Genomic DNA, 16,925 nt, shown 5'->3' on the forward strand with positions numbered 1-16,925 from the left:
GGTGTATATGTAAAAATAGAATATAAATACAAAATAAAATTATTCAGTGGTATACATAGCATGTACACAAAGAACAGGAAATGTACCATTTTGGTAATACCTATGGTTTTATTATTATAGCTTTCCCAAAACTGGCCATGGCCCTGGTCTACCCCATCATTTCTGTTACTATACATCATTTTCTGGACTGTAAAAAGGGTCTGGGTAGTAAAATATTTTGTCATGTAACTGAGAACTGGTCTCTTTTCATGTGATGCAGCTGCTTGGTGCATCTGTCTGTTCACTGCATCTATGTGGCTTCTCTTTTGCTTAGTTTGTGCCCACTATAGCATACACACTCATTCTACCCATCTAGTATAAAAACACTCCTATAATGTCTTTCATCTGTTCGGTCACATGGTCTTTAGGCTCATATCTTGTGAAACCACAGTCTCTCATGCATTTTCCCATCTTTTTCATGCTGCATTAGGCCAAGCAGTAACAAACATTATGTATAACTCTTTATCCTCCAAGCTATTTTGTAAGTGTGGTCTGAATGTACTTGGTCTGTGTAGTACATGCATTTTTGTATCTTAGGAATAAGCATTAGGGGAAAAAAAGGCCAAACTAGGCTTTGTGAAATAAATTCATTTTTGTAATAGATTTTTAGAGCATTGTGGTCATTGCCGTATATAGGCCTATAGTTGCAATCAGGATAATTCACCTTCCTAAGCAAATAAGGTTTTTAACTGTAAACATTTCTGCTGTGCTAGATTTTCTTTTAAATGTTATTAGTTGAATGATGCAGCAAATGAACAAAGAAAAATGAGTTGGGTAGTAATTTTGATTAGCAACATTTTTGTTAATATTGCCATTTCACAATTATTCAACCCCTACATAGTACTGCTGATCTTAAAACCTACACCTAGTCTGTATGACCTAAATTGGAATGTCAATGAATAACTGGCAACCGACAAAGAAGTCATTCTACAATTAAGGCTGTCAGTTAAAAATGTATTTTCTAACAGCTGTTGCTCGATTGTTATTGAGTGTTTCTACAGATCTCTGCAGATAAACGGTGCCAATTTTAGGTCATAAGCCTTGTTTTTTTTGTGCCAGACAACCTGATTCATGTGGCTATACACACACAAACACACACGCACACTGATGAGCCACATTAAGACCACTCCCCGAAAAATGTGCATGGCAGTGCCTGTTTCTAGTGTGAAATGCAGCAGATATGAGCAGCATAAAGACCAGTGAAGGTCAGCGTTACTCTAATCTCACCGCATTTTTCAGTAACGAGTAATCTAACGCGTTACTATTTCCAATCCAGTAATCAGATTAAAGTTACTTATCCAAGTTACTGTGCGTTACTATTTTTGTCATTTTCCTTAGTAAAAAGATACAGTATATATTTGCTTTCTTCTTGCGTCTCGGGCAGTGACGTCTGGCCTATGCGACAGTTAAGTCACGGGCTGCGTCCGGAATCGGTTACTCACAGAGTGTGCACTAGATTGGAGGAAGTGTGCACTACTCGGCCAACGCCGAGTGATGACGTGGGGACGTGATGACGTAATATCACCATGGTTACAGACTCATTACAAATCCCACTCGCCAAAATGTAGGATATTTATCGTCTTTTTGTTATTTATTTGTCTTTAAAAATGTTATTTTATTTATCTTACTTACACTTGTGAACAGAGGACTTGTGAACAGTTTTCCGCGTCTTTCTTGTTTCTTATTCCGCTTCAATCGCAGCTCCAGTTGCATTATGGGATACATTAGCGGACCGCATTATATAACTAATAAAGTAACTTGTAATCTAACTTAGTTACTTTTAAAATCGAGTAATCCATAAAGTAACTAAGTTACTTTTTAAAGGAGTAATCAGTAATCAGATTACTTTTTCAAGGTAACTATGCCATCACTGATAAAGACCCTGGTGACTTTAGGGGCCAAATCATTATGACTGGATGACTAGGTTGAAGTATTTCCAAACTAGCAAGGAAGCTTAGGAAGGAAGTGTTGAGTACCTTCTTGAGTCCTACAATGGGCACACAGGCATCAGACCTGGACAATGGCACAAGGTTGACTGGCACATCAGCATTGTTTATCCACAGAAGAGATGGTACCAATATGCACTGTAGGATGATTCACATTGCAACGTGCAGAAGTTAAAGGATCCCGAGCAATCGGAATATCAATTTGTTATTCACACCTTGTATTGTGACAATCATGTTTGTAATATACATTTTATGTATTGCCCTAGCTAAAGCGCAGAAAAAGGCCCAAACTCATGTAGGATCTTTTAATGGTTAGAGGAGCTGGTGCTGATGTAAAATTAGCGTCATTGTGTCTCTAAATCAAAGACTGAAACTGGTTTCAGACCTGCACTTCATCTTACAGCCTTTTCTTGTGTGTGAAGGTTGACATGTTTGGCAGTGCTTCAGTGCTTCTGTGGGCAACGAGGCTGTCAGTGGAGTGAGGCCTGTCAGAAACAGAGCTTATTCTCTCCTCTATCTTTCTGAGGTTTATGTAGATAGGTCTAAGACAATGCACCAAAGAGAGTATAAGGCAGAAGAAGAGTCTCAAAGTTCAACAGAAAATGAAATCTTGTGTTGTATTGTGGAATAATGACAAACAACATGTTGTAATAAACATAAGGAGATGGCTACACTACTGCCAGTCTGGTCTTCAACCACATTAATTCAGGCAGGCAGGAAGGACTAGGTTGTGGACAGCCACCTCAGCACCATCCACCATGACCTCTGCAGCACACTGAGTAATAGAATGAGCTGCTGCAGAGAGAAAAAAACCACAGGAGCTCAAAGATAAAACGGCCAAACTTTAAGAGGAGCAGCAAAGATAAACTTCCTATTTATTTATATTTAAATAACAATTTCTTCTGCTTCACTTTTGACTTAACATGTTTTCCTCCTCCTACCCTTTTCCCCATCATATTTATTACAAACCCCATTTAAAGAAAAGTTGGGACACCTTCTAAAAATAAAATTAAAGCTGTAATTTGTAAAATTGCTCGAACTTTCATTTAACTGGTAGAACTACAAAGAGAAGCATTTTCAGTGTTTTTACTGGCAAACCTAATTATATTTTGTAAATATATACACTATACTCAAAGTTAAAACAAAGGCAAAATAAGATTAAGGTTATACAGGTAACACTCTTCTGGAAGGTTCCACAATTAGCATTTACATTTACATTTTCGGCACTTAGTAGACACTTTTATCCAAAGCGACTTACAGTTGTGACAGTATACAGTCTAAGCAATTGAGGGTTAAGGGCCTTGCTCAGGAGCCCAACAGTGGCAACCTGGCAGTGGTGAGGTTTGAACCAGCAACCTTCTAATTACTGGACCAGTATCTTAACCACTAGGCTACAACTGCCCAGTTTGGTCAATTAACAGGTTTAGTCTTTGCCACCAAGGATGGGTCGTGGTTCACCAACTGTTGAGCATCTATAGTATACAGCATGAATGGGCAAGAACAGCTTTAATTCCTGCATGATTATAAAGTATAATTAAGACAAAAGGTGATGTGACTGAGTGGTAAACATGCCCTTGTCCCAGCTTTTTGATTGTGTTGCAGGCATCAGTTTCTAAAATTGGTTATATTTAACCAATAGAATCAAGTCATTGAGAACAATGTCCTTCTAGAGATAAGAAACTAAAATGTCCACTTGTATCTTCTTGCTGTATGTGTTCACACTGCCTGTTTCATAAATGTTGAGTGGTTTTGTTCATTTTGTTTGATTTTGGATGTGGCAGATCTTCCAAAAAACTAAATGACAAGAGCTCTTATCTACATCAAGTTCAGCATTATGAAAATTTTGTTTGCTGTCTTTTTATGTTATGCACACATTATAATTCAACAGAATGAGGATCAGATTAGATAGAGTAAGCATGTATGGATGAAAAAACTAGCATGCTAACATGCTAGCCTACCAGTGGAGAGACCCAGTAGGACAGGCTGGATGAGGAACCACCTGTGTGTTATGAAATGCCTTTAAAGAGTTGGCGCACACATAATCCTCAACCACTCACTGCACCAAACTGAATCTTGGGTGCTCCTAATTTTGTATGGCCAATGGAATCAGATAAGAAAGAAATAGACAGTAAAGTAAATGATGTGCAAGACCTCCTCACTTTAATCTATTTAATATGCAAGTCATCTTCATTTTTATCTTTGATGAAGATGGAAAAGCCTATCAAACCACAAATTGTTTGCATTGTTAAACGCCTTGAAAGAGAATTATGAAAATAGTTGGTAGACAGTTGGTAGACTGCAGGGCAGAAGGCAGACTCCGCAAAATATTGGGCCCTGTAAAGGCCCATTGCTGTGTGGGTAACAGGTTTATCAGTTTGGACTGGCTAAGTGTATAAACTGCTAAATGTAGGTAAAAGTTAACAAATCCCTGCAGTGAACTGAGTCAGATTTCAGCCATCTATGCAGAACTACTGAGGTGCGACATGGCGGATTGAACCTAATGCCTCAGGCAAGAGCAATCAAACAGACAGCTAAGGACTCTCCAGCTCCCAGCTGGGGAAGATCTCATCGCACGGCAAATGACTCATCTCAAAATGGGAGAAAAGGAAGGGGGCACTGATGTTATTTTATTTTTTATTTACTGATGGAGTGCTGTGTTATTAACAGGATTTAGACATATTGGAGGTTAGATTATGTTGCTAGTCCTGGATTTATGATTACTGTTGTCATGATTACTATTCATGACTACAAAAACTATTCATGACTACAAATGTTGCATACACCACACATTTTTAGCACAACATGAGACTGTCCACTGGTGTGTCAAACATTGTTTATAATATCACTGTTGCTGTATGTTGCTTTGTGGAATATTTAAAGAATTATGTTGCAATATTGAATTATGATTTTTTTAAAATAATGCACACTTTGAGAGGATTGTATACACATCAACATAATATCTTTTAAAATGAGGGGCTTGAATATTTTCAATTGCAACTGTAAACTTAGTCAAATGATGTCCACAAATCATATTCATTGTAGTCATGCAGACTGTCAGTAACACGACCGTAATCTACACAAGTCTACATTTAACTTACACTCTACAATCTACGTACACGTAATCTACACTCTAATTTCCTTCGGGATCAATAAAGTGTCTGTCTGTCTGTCTGTCTGTCTGTCTGTCTGTGTCTATCCATCTATCCATCTATCGTAACTAAGAGGGAAAACAATCCGATATTTAAGCTTGTATAGTAATTACACTACCTAGATGAGATTTGACCCACACAATAACACAAAAGGTGTTTGAATTGTAGTATTTCACATGTGCAGTGTGATACCGGACCCTATTGTATTTATGATGCAGACGACATAAAAAGGTATCACATATTTGAGACATTAAGAGATTTCTAATGTGTACATACAGGGGTTGGACAATGAAACTGAAACACCTGGTTTTAGACCACAATAATTTATTAGTATGGTGTAGGGCCTCCTTTTGCGGCCAATACAGCGTCAATTCGTCTTGGAAATGACATATACAAGTCCTGCACAGTGGTCAGAGGGATTTTAAGCCATTCTTCTTGCAGGATAGTGGCCAGGTCACTACGTGATGCTGGTGGAGGAAAACGTTTCCTGACTCGCTTCTCCAAAACACCCCAAAGTGGCTCAATAATATTTAGATCTGGTGACTGTGCAGGCCATGGGAGATGTTCAACTTCACTTTCATGTTCATCAAACCAATCTTTCACCAGTCTTGCTGTGTGTATTGGTGCATTGTCATCCTGATACACGGCACCGCCATTGGATGCACATGGTCCTCCAGAATGGTTCGGTAGTCCTTGGCAGTGACGCGCCCATCTAGCACAAGTATTGGGCCAAGGGAATGCCATGATATGGCAGCCCAAACCATCACTGATCCACCCCCATGCTTCACTCTGGGCATGCAACAGTCTGGGTGGTACGCTTCTTTGGGGCTTCTCCACACCGTAACTCTCCCGGATGTGGGGAAAACAGTAAAGGTGGACTCATCAGAGAACAATACATGTTTCGCATTGTCCACAGCCCAAGATTTGCGCTCCTTGCACCATTGAAACCGACGTTTGGCATTGGCACGAGTGACCAAAGGTTTGGCTATAGCAGCCCGGCCGTGTATATTGACCCTGTGGAGCTCCCGACGGACAGTTCTGGTGGAAACAGGAGAGTTGAGGTGCACATTTAATTCTGCCGTGATTTGGGCAGCCGTGGTTTTATGTTTTTTGGATACAATCCGGGTTAGCACCCGAACATCCCTTTCAGACAGCTTCCTCTTGCGTCCACAGTTAATCCTGTTGGATGTGGTTTGTCCTTCTTGGTGGTATGCTGACATTACCCTGGATACCGTGGCTCTTGATACATCACAAAGACTTGCTGTCTTGGTCACAGATGCGCCAGCAAGACGTGCACCAACAATTTGTCCTCTTTTGAACTTTGGTATGTCACCCATAATGTTGTGTGCATTGCAATATTTTGAGCAAAACTGTGCTCTTACCCTGCTAATTGAACCTTCACACTCTGCTCTTACTGGTGCAATGTGCAATTAATGAAGATTGGCCACCAGACTGGTCCAATTTAGCCATGAAACCTCCCACACTAAAATGACAGGTGTTTCAGTTATTTTGTCCAACCCCTGTAGATGTGCACAGAATTGAGCATGTTGGTTTACATTGTTGCATTGTTATATTAATTTAATCATTTTAATCACTTGTGCACTGTGATACAATTAGGGGAATCAAACACATTCTTACATTCACATTCTATTTTTTATTTTTTATAATAATATTAAATAGAAAAAAGTGTTAAATGTGTTTTTAGACTTAAAATTATTTTTTGTTAAAGAAAATTTATGAATGACAATTTAGTAATCAGCTCTGTGAGTATACATGAGCTGGGCCCCTCTATTGGACTTGGTCAGTGAGATGGAGACATGGACGGCACGTCCAATGTTAATGCCCCTCCTGCTTCAGCAGCACGTTTCGTGACAGGACGAATGAGTCCTCTTTAATCCCTTCATGTCAGTGCAGGATATTTATCTTAGTTGCTAAATAAATTGATTAAAGAGAGCAAGGGAAAAGGCTCGTCCATCAGAGTGCTGCTTCACTAGCTTCTACCTTAGAGGACACTCACCTTCTGTCGCTGTCTTTTTAAACCTATTTTTAATACCATCATTTACATGCAGCCTTACAGTCTTTTAATATAAAATAATGATTAAATATTATATTAAAAAAACAACTTCATGTACCAGTCTCAGTTGGACTATACTAATTAAGGCCAATGTTAATTAAATTTTTCTTCGGTCTAATGAGGTACGCTCATTTAATAAAATCCTTTAAATAAACTATTATATAAAAGAGAAAACATTATTAAAAAGTAAATTAAAGTAATAAAGATGGTGATTCCTAGCATGCTCGTATTAACCCAAATGCTTTTTACTTCTTGTTTAATACAGAAATTTGGCAGAAATGAGCAAAGGAATTCTTAAAACCTGCAAAATAATTAAGCACTGTGCTTACACATTGACCAAATGTTAGCTACTCTTTAAGCATAAGTTAATTATGTTTATATAAATGCATTAGGGATGATCCAATTTTTACCCTGATTGTTACTGTTTGGTTAATGCTGTTGGTCATTTTGTTATTTTCCAACTGCCAATGGTTAATCTGAACAGAGAGTGAAGCTACTTATCTCACACACACACACGAGGCACAAAGGATTCACCCTTACCCTCAGTGCACATGCAAGAGTTAAATGTTTACATACAGACATTATTTGTCATGAACTGCTTATTATCTTGTAAATACACTAATAATGTAAGGGAAAACATTTACATTACATATTAAATGTGTGTGTGTGAACACATTAATGCAGGTTAAACATATAGATTTTTTTACATTAGGAGATTGTTGGTATATGGTATATGTGCACTTGAAGCCTGCATTGTGTTGTGACTTTTTGAAAATGAATGTAATTTACCTGACACAACTGCTTTGACAAAAATCTGGTGTGATTATGACCTTTCTCAGCATGTGCTCTCTCTTTCTCTCTCTTGCTTTCTCTGGCATGTCTTTTTCACTCCTTGTTTTGTGGAACAAGTAATGGAACAGAAGTAACTTGCGAGCTGAGTGTTCTCACTGTTCCAGGCTCAGACGCCTGCCTGTGTCCCTTTTGCATACGTACACAATATACTTAATGGGTCAGTAGCTGAAGCAGAAGAAGCTGATTTGAGGCGAGCTGGCAGTGTAAACGGGGTTTCGGTCGGTCAGTTTTGCCTTAGCGTGGGATTCATATAATTTACACTCAAAAGAAACTGATTTCAGACACTTTCAAGCACTCATTCATCTACTATGCATTTTGTTTTTTATTCTTACAAAATCGGCTTTGCTTACTCTTTCTTTAGAAACAGCTTCTCAGCTTCTCTGTTTGAAAACAGACTATTTGAAAGCAAGCTTTTCAAATGTTCCGTTATGCTTTACATTTGAATTCCGCCTGAAATTGCTGGCTGAAAAACTAAAACAAAACAAAAACGAAATGAATAATAAGAATTTTCTATCTTTCTGGGAAGAGGTGTTTATTTTTTGAATACCAAAGTACAGACGGACAATAATAATGTTACAGCAGATTCCTGCCAATAAATATTTTTCAGTGTAGTGTACTGAGCGATTTGACTGACAAGCTTGTAACACAAGCTTCTGTAGCTGTGTGTGCTCATCATGTGGACATTTTGCATCAGCACAGATAGAGTGCAATACTAAGAGTATTATGGCATGTTTGTTTTGGTTGAAAATATTACCTTTACTGGTATCTACAGTATATACATATATGCTTTCATTTAAACGCCTCCTCATTCCCAACATGCTTTGACTTGTAAGATTTTATTAAGACAAAACGTAATTTATAATAATTCAAGCATGTTTTAAATCACATGCCTTGAAGCACCAGTTTGTCAAATAACTTCCTTTGCATACGTTAATCCCAGCTCCAGTAAATCAAATGTTAAAGCTGTGCAGTCTTTGAGATTGATATAATGATTAACTGTGTAGTATATTTCACATCTTTCACATGTCAGGGTTTTATTTTTCACAGGAAAGCTATTCATCTAGATCAGTTTAAGCAAATGGAGGCACAATTTTGTCAGAAGTGATATTAATGCAGTGAAATCTGATCTTATATGTGAACATTTTAGACCGAAATTTTTGTATCAGGTAATCAGTTAGTTTATCAGGTCCTCTTATTTGGTGTTTATAACTGCAGGTTTCATTTTTCGTTGAGGTCTACACAAAATTGTTATAGAATATTACATTCATTAATTTATTTGTATGCACAACCGTGCTTTAAAATACAAAAAATAAAAACTACCTGACATCATAGTTTTATGTTTGTCTGTCATGCTCTCTCTCATTCACACGCACTCGCTTTCTCTCTATCTCTAGCTCTCTCTCTCTCTCTTTCTCACTCTCTCTCACTTTGTATCTAGGGTGTTGAACTTGTCCAGCTCTGTGCCCGCATGACTCCAGAGTCAAGGAATTCCTGCTCTGTCATGGGAAAGTGTTCGCTGAGAGAGGAGTGCTTTGCCACTTCAAATCTCCTTTTGTCTGAGAGTGCTTAATTGGGCTCTGTATTCCAAAGAAAGGTGCTAAAAGAGGGACTTGAAATTTATTTTTCACCATCAATTAAACAAAAAGAACAATATGGTCCTCGGAGCAAGAAAACGTCCGCTCCTTCTTGAGCACCTGAAAAAAGCGAGCGAGTGAAGCTGTGGGAATCGTGTGCTCTTGGCGCTGCGGTGTCTATGCTGGAGCAGCAGTGTGAGGGGGGCTGTATTTACACGGCTTAGGCTTGTCACTGCGGATGTGGACTGCACAGATAACCTAACTATTACAAGCTTTGTGTCTGTGTGCCGAGATGGCAGTTCTTATTAGGCCAATTTAATTAGACTCATTTCAATAGAATTAATTAGTGAAGTGCCACAGGATTTAAATATGAAGGTGATTGAAGTCGTATTTTTCTGCCCCTGTGAAAAGCTTTGTTTTGTAATTTAATTTCGGAAATACCTAAATGGGTTCTTGGATCTTTAAGCTAAAAAAGAAGCCATCTGAATGTTTTATTTTTTGGAAACAATTGTATCATTAGTATCATATATTTCTATTCTATACCAAATTTCTTTTAACCAATAGCATCTCTAGTAGATGGTTACCATGTAATCGACAAGCTTATAGGCTTTCCATCAGAATATATAACATCGCTGAGTGTCACGTCAACAAGTAATTACACTTTATTGAATTAAAATCAGCTTATGCCCCTTTTCTTTTAGTACAATATGGTCTGAATCTAAATTCAGAACTATCTGTGCCATACCTAATGATCTATTTTTCATTTGCATTTGCACAAAGGTAGCCGTGAAATTAGGAGCAGTGCACTGAAGATGTAGTGGTATTCTCTGTGAGGGGCTGAGAGTAAATTTGCATAAGCAATACTGGTAGCAACAACAGGACAATTTTTGGTTTGCCCTCCTGTGGTTCTTGTGGTCTTTAATGTTCTGTAGTTCTGTTTAAGTTTTTTCCTCTTGACACCACTTTCATAAACTTCATTACTGTTTGGTTTTAAATATGATGCTTAGATTGTCTCACTCCAGTGGCAGTTTTGACCAATGTTCCTCTTCACCCATACGGCCCAGTTTGGTATACTTAGTCATTGGTCAAAAAGGACAACCAAATTTAGCATGGATTTTCAAGTTGGAAACAAGCACTAAATGTGTAGGTAGTTGTAGCCTAGCGGTTAATGTACTGGACTAGTAATCAGAAGGTCACTGGTTCAAGCCCCACCACTGCCAGGTTGCTGCTGTTGGGCTCTTGAGCAAAGCCTTTAACCCTCAGACTATATATTATAACAGTACTGTAAGTCGCTTTGGATAAAGGTGTCTGCTAAATGCTGAAAATGTAAATGTGGGATCACTGATTTAAAAACATACCGTACCATGGCGTACCATGAAATGAAAAGTGGCCATCAATGTGACTAATGCAGAACAGTAATACAAACATAAGTAGCTTGTGCTGTATTTCGGGGTGCAGCGGCCTAATGCAGTTTTTAAGCAGCTTTTATTTTTATTTTTATCAACTGCTTCATCCTGGTCAGGGTTGTGGGGGGTTCGGTTTTACTAGGAAACACTGGGAAATAGACAGAGATACCCTCAATAGGGCGCCAGTCCATCACAGGGCTTCGGCCACTCCCTGCCCTTCAGAAATAGCCATGTTTGTATAGATGCCTGTTGAATTAATAGCATTGCATCACTGAGCACCTTTTTTAGTTTTTAGTAGCAAAATGTGTGTGTGAAATAGGTTGGCTGTTTGAATATAAACCATGAACTGTTTGTAGAGTAGAGTTGATATACTATACATGATTTGCCTGATGTAACCCTATACAGCAACATGCTCTTAATTTCATCTCTGATATAAATGTTGCATTTTAATAAACATGAGAGCCTAAAAGGTGCTGATATTTGCATTTGTACTTGGCCTGTGGAAAGAAATGCTGAAATCTTCTCTATCACAGCACGCAGTCTTTACTTCTGAAGTATACATCTCTAAAACATTTGATATGGAGATAAGCGAGAAAAAAACGGAAGAGATTTGCATATTTCCGTGTTGCTCCGCTGCATGTGGTAGGTACATTTTTAATCAGTACAGAGGAAAAATTAATTTGCTATCCCAGAAAGGAGGAGTGGGACCAGAGGGATGCTTACTGTTTCATTAGCAGTGTTTTGTCAAAACAGCATCAACTGGCAGAGGGTAAGCAGGAGAGTGAGAGGGAATAAAATAAAGCAAGAAAAAAGACAGATGGAAAGAGAACCGTGCTTTACATGCTGCTAGATGTCAAAATGCATAATATATGCATCCTCATGCATCTCTAATACCTTTGCCTGTGACATTTGGTCTAACAATCAGGTGTTGCTTAAAGAAAACCAGACATGATATAGCAGTCGGAGTGCAGAACAAATGAACGCCAGCATTTTCAGATTCTGTCTCTCTAACCCTCTGCAGGGTGCACTGAAAAGTCTCGGAGACAATCCTAGCATATGCCACTCTATTCCTCATCTTGCTTTAAGGCAGAGGCTTGCCTGGAGAATTTTAGATGTTCAGTCCGTCGATATCCTCACAGTGAGGGTAATTAATTATATAAGGCAGCGCGCGCAGGCGTGCGTTTCTGGCCGCAGTCTGCTTCTGCTCTAAGGAAAGGTTGCACGCAGGCAGATGGAGGGAGCTGAAGGAAGAATGAAAGGCGTTCTTGCCAAGTCTCTGCTGAGGGGAAACAATTTAGAGTGTTAGCAACTGTTTGATAAGAGGTTAACAACAGTGCGAGCTTTCCTCCTACACTCGGAACGTTGCAGGGCCAGAGGGAGAGCACAGCCTGGCAATCACCAGCGCTAATGCATTCATATAGAGAAGCTGTATGGAATGGAGGCTTCTGTAGAACACTATTAAAAAGAGGTGCAAGAAAGTACATTGTACAAAATAATGTGTTCTGAGACTTTTCCATATGTTTAATTACAATTTAAGTCCCATTTTTATTTGTTTAGTTTATGTAGTGAATGAATTAATGTTGAAAGTATGAGACAATTTGCCAACCTCTTTGATCTTAGCAGATCTTAGACTCGGGGTGGGTGATATGTAAAATACATTAAAGCTTGATAATAAATATTCTGTCTTGCTTGGTTTAATATTAAATCACATAACACACCAGCTAAACAGCAGTTCCACAATATAAACATGTACAACCAATTACTTATTAAAAAATACTATATTAAAATAAACAAGAACAAAAATGTCAACATCTAGTCAGCTACGTGACTGTGTAACAGTGCAGTAAGTCAACATCGTACAAATGATAATGCTAATAATACTGATAATATTCGGGACATGAATTCTGTATCATATAATTAATTTCGTTTCAATAATTGCTTTATCTTTTTTAAGATTGTAATTGCAATATTCTATTAAAAGTGTAACATTACATATTTTTTTGCATTCATTTAGTTAGCCATCTTTAATTACGGCTTCAAACTGATTAGGGTTACACCGGCCTTTCTACCGCCCAGATTAATTTGGCACAAAGCCATAAAACACTCTGGCAATGTATATCACAGGGCACTCGCTCAATCACTCATTCATTTACCCACTCACACCTATGGTCAACTAAAAGCAGCATTCTACTTGTATTTAAAAAAAAAAAAAACATGACCAAAGACGAGGTTCAAACCAAGGTTCCCAAGACCCTGATGATAAGGTAGACTACCTGCTGTGGCATCAAGTTGTTTTTATTGTAAACATATATACGAATTCCCCATCATGTTACATGATCGCTCAAGATGGAGAAAAAAAAACTGACCTGCTGAGTGTTAGCTTGGTTGTTCTTTTCTTCATAATTCTTTTATACAGGCATCCAGTTTTATACAGGCATCCAGTTTGTGCAGCAAAAGTAGACTTAGCATTTTCTAAATAGATAGTTTTACTTATAGTACCAGGACAATCTCTCTCCTTACACAAATTCTTCTTGCAGTGATTGTTGTTTTTTTTTATGGGTTGCACTAAAATTATGGTGCCAGCTTGAGTTATGGGCTCACATATTCTGTAAAGAGGTAAAAAATGCAATAAAATTCAATAGAGACCTTTCTGTTCCGGTCTGACAATACCTTATTCATACTGGTTAGTGCTTATCCTGTAATGGTTAAGCTAGACATGCTTGTCAGTAAAGCTGGTTATGCTGGTGCCACAGTCATGTTCTTGCAAGAAACATGTATAAAGCTGACAGTGCTTAGAGGCAGCAATGCTATTTTAAACTACTTTTTGGCTGAGAACTTTGCGATCAGTAATCATTGACTGACTGTGAGGAAGCCTGTTTTTTCCCTCTATAGGTCGAACTGACTAACAAAGATGTGCAGTCTTTCTGAGAGGCAATGTGATGAAGCATGACCTCAGTCTCCCTCTGCTCCAGTCCTGTGTGTCCCTTCCTCCCTTTCCTGACCTTCTCTGCAGCTAAAGCTCATGCTGTACTGCCTGTCTCAGGCTTCGGCTCTCACTTGGGGCCTGAGGCTCAATATCACAGTTCCCTTGGCTGACTATAAATTACCTATGAGCCACTTGTTCATTTGCAGAAGCAGACCTCCGTGATTGCCATTGAGCAGAGTGAATCTGTGTAGCTGAGCTGGGAATTCAGTACAGTTAGTGTCCACTCACTGCTGCAAAAAAAGGTCACTTGGTTAGAAAGGGGCCAGTTCACAAGTCAGCTGTATATTTGCTATAGCTAATGTGTTGATGTGCATATATAACTAATTTCTTTTGGTTATGTCCAGCCTGCTGGATTGGAGTTTGTAGTATGTGGTGTTTTATAACTCGTATGCTTGAAAACATAGCAACAGGAAAATACCCAGGTGTAATGCTGACAGCTGATTGGCTGACAGCCTGATGCAGCACTCAGATTTTTGTCTAGTGGGCATTAAAGGCATATAAGCTCTGTGCCTTTGGCTGGCGTGTTGGATCTACCTTTCTTCAAAGAGGAGAAAAACCTGCTTTCCTGAATGTGAGAGAAAGAGTGATGGAGAGAACAAGATTGGGAAGATGCGTTAGAACACCGAGTTGATATTACTCAATCAGTTCTGTAAGATGTAATTCGTCCTGAGCTAATATTTCGTTTAATTTATTAATTTTAACATAGTTCATACAGAACCTGATCTTTGGGCTAACTTTTGCACAATCATGCCCCTTATTTTAAATGTACTCGAAAACAAGCGGTTATCAACTGCATACAATGTGTGTAGTGTTTACATAAACACATGAATATGTATATGTCAGTGTAAATGTACACAACATGGACAAACATTGGGACCATCTCTTGAAATGTAGTTGTTCCATTGAGTACTTTTGTCGCAGGTGTATAAAATCAACCATATGCCTTACAGACATTGTGAAAGAACAGGTCGTTTTAGAGCTTGCTGAATTAGTGTGGTACTGTAATAGGATGCCCCTGTTGCAACAAGTCAGGTTGTGACATTTATTCTATAATCAACTGTGAGAGGTATTATCGTCAAGTGAAAGTGTTTAGAAACCACAGAAACTGAGCCATGTGCTGGCAGACTATGTAAACTTACAGAGCAGAGTTGCACAGTGCTGAGGTGTAAAGTGCATTAAAGTCACCAATGCTCTGCTGACCCAATAACTGCAATGTTCCAAACCTCCTCTGGCATTAACATCAGCACAAAAACTGCATGCCAGGAGCTTCCTGGCATGGGTTTTCATGGCTGTGCAGCCGCATACAAGCCTTACATCACCAGATGGACTGGTGTAAAGCACATCGCCACTGAGCTCTGAAGCAGTGGAAACATGTCTGTGAAGAATCCTGCTTCTCCTTCTGGCAGTCTAATGGACTAGTCTGGGTTTCACAATATCCATAATAACATTACCTGCCTGTTTGTACTGTGCCAACTGTAAAGTTTGGTGGAGGAGGGATAATGCTATGGGGCTGTTTTCAGGGTTTGGCCTAGGCCCCTCAGTTCCAGTGAATAAAAATCTTAACACTTCAGCATAACAGATTTTGGACAATTATATGCTTCCATTTTTGTGGGAACAGTTATTTTTGTTAAAGCAGTGTGTTACTAAAACAGTCCCAGTACTGAATGTTTTTATTTTCATTTCAAGTGCAGCAGAATCAGCTGGCTGGAACATTTTGATCATTCTTTTTTTTTTCTTTCTGGAAGGTTACCTCTGGTTTGTTGCCTGTTCTTGGACACCTACCCGCTGCCCTGTGCCAAAGTGCACTCACCTGCAAAACGCTTTAAGCACGTTCAGCTCACTTCAGTAACCTTAAATATTTGCTCCACATTTCAACATTTCACAAGATATACAAGCATGATTTTTCCCCAAATATTTGGGACAAAAGTCATTAAAGTCAATTTTTTGAATAAAATGAGCATTTTCTGCACTATAATAAGTCCTCGGTTTACGGCGGACTCGACAAACGGCGTTTCGTGGTTACGTCGCCATCTCCTATAAATTTATTAAGAAAGTCTTGTTCCGTCATTCCGATGTACGTCGTTTGAGACGTAAAAACAAAGTTCGCACGGCAACTATTTGGCGAGCGAAGCGGGTGAATATGTCGTCACGCGGCGCTATACGAGGAAGACGCCGTTGTTCATACTGTGTATGTGCTCCATGTGAGTGACGGAGATGCTTATGTAGGTGGGTTCCAACTTGCGGCGAAAATCGCGTTCGTAGGAACGGATATCCGACGTAAGTCGGGGACCTCCTGTATATGCAAAAGGTCTATATTGTATCTGGTCTGGTGTGTTTGTACTTAGTGGCCCACTGATACTTATTAATCCTGATTCTAGTGAAAGTAAAAGAACAGCACAAAATATTCTGATAAAATTTATTAAACAACTGATGTGTATCTTGCCAGCAATATGGTCTCTGACCTGTCCTGTTCTCATGTTGAATTTCCTTTGTACTTTGTGCTTTGAGTATCCATGATAAGGCAGATCAATTATAAAAATAGGCCATGTGACAAAACACACCAAGCTGGCTTTGTAGGGTGTGTTTTGGAACCATCAACTAATGTGATTGCCAGTTGGCACGAATGAGAAAGGTTCATTCAGATGCTGACCGATATATGAATTCTCTAAATCAATACAGAGGAAGAGGGAAAAGGTGAGAACCACTTAAGACGTAGATACACAATAGTTCACCCTCTGCTCATTTGCTGTAGCGGGTTAAACACTGCACTTACTTAGGATAAGTGTTTTACTCATTTCCAGCTGGATTGATGTGTCATTTCCATTTCCTTCTGCAATTGCTAATTAAGTTTGTATAAAAACGGTGTGTTACAAAGCACAGACGCTGTAATGCCATGCCT

At 38.9% G+C, this 16,925-nt stretch overlaps 1 protein-coding gene across 4 annotated transcripts in view; it reads left to right on the top strand.

The window, feature by feature from the left end:
* Positions 1-16,925, top strand: part of LOC134325793 (neuronal PAS domain-containing protein 3) — a 305,263-nt gene that overhangs the window by 20,083 nt on the left and 268,255 nt on the right. The window lies entirely within an intron of this gene.

This window comes from Trichomycterus rosablanca, chromosome 13 (assembly GCF_030014385.1).
Source record: "Trichomycterus rosablanca isolate fTriRos1 chromosome 13, fTriRos1.hap1, whole genome shotgun sequence".
In the NCBI taxonomy this organism is placed as follows: domain Eukaryota; kingdom Metazoa; phylum Chordata; class Actinopteri; order Siluriformes; family Trichomycteridae; genus Trichomycterus; species Trichomycterus rosablanca.